We start from the raw sequence: 256 nt of genomic DNA, 5'->3' as shown, positions 1-256 counted from the left end.
CAATATGAACTAGAGTCAAAGGCAGCCAAGTGGTATGCCACAACTGACATTGCTAATGTATTTTTCTCAGTCCCTCTGGCAGCAGACTGCCAGCCACAATTTGCTTTCACTTGGAGAGGCATTCAGTACACTTGGAATCGACTGCCCCAGGGGTGGAAGCACAGCCCCACCATTTGCCACGGACTAATCCAGACTGCACTGGAAAAGGGTGAAGCTCCAGAACACCTGCAGTACATTGATGACATCATCATATGGG

This window comes from Haliaeetus leucocephalus, unplaced genomic scaffold (assembly GCF_000737465.1).
Source record: "Haliaeetus leucocephalus isolate CR32 unplaced genomic scaffold, Haliaeetus_leucocephalus-4.0 Scaffold138, whole genome shotgun sequence".
Classification (NCBI taxonomy): Eukaryota; Metazoa; Chordata; class Aves; order Accipitriformes; family Accipitridae; genus Haliaeetus; species Haliaeetus leucocephalus.
The sequence above is the reverse complement of the archived record's forward strand: the minus strand, read 5'-3'. Positions refer to the sequence as shown.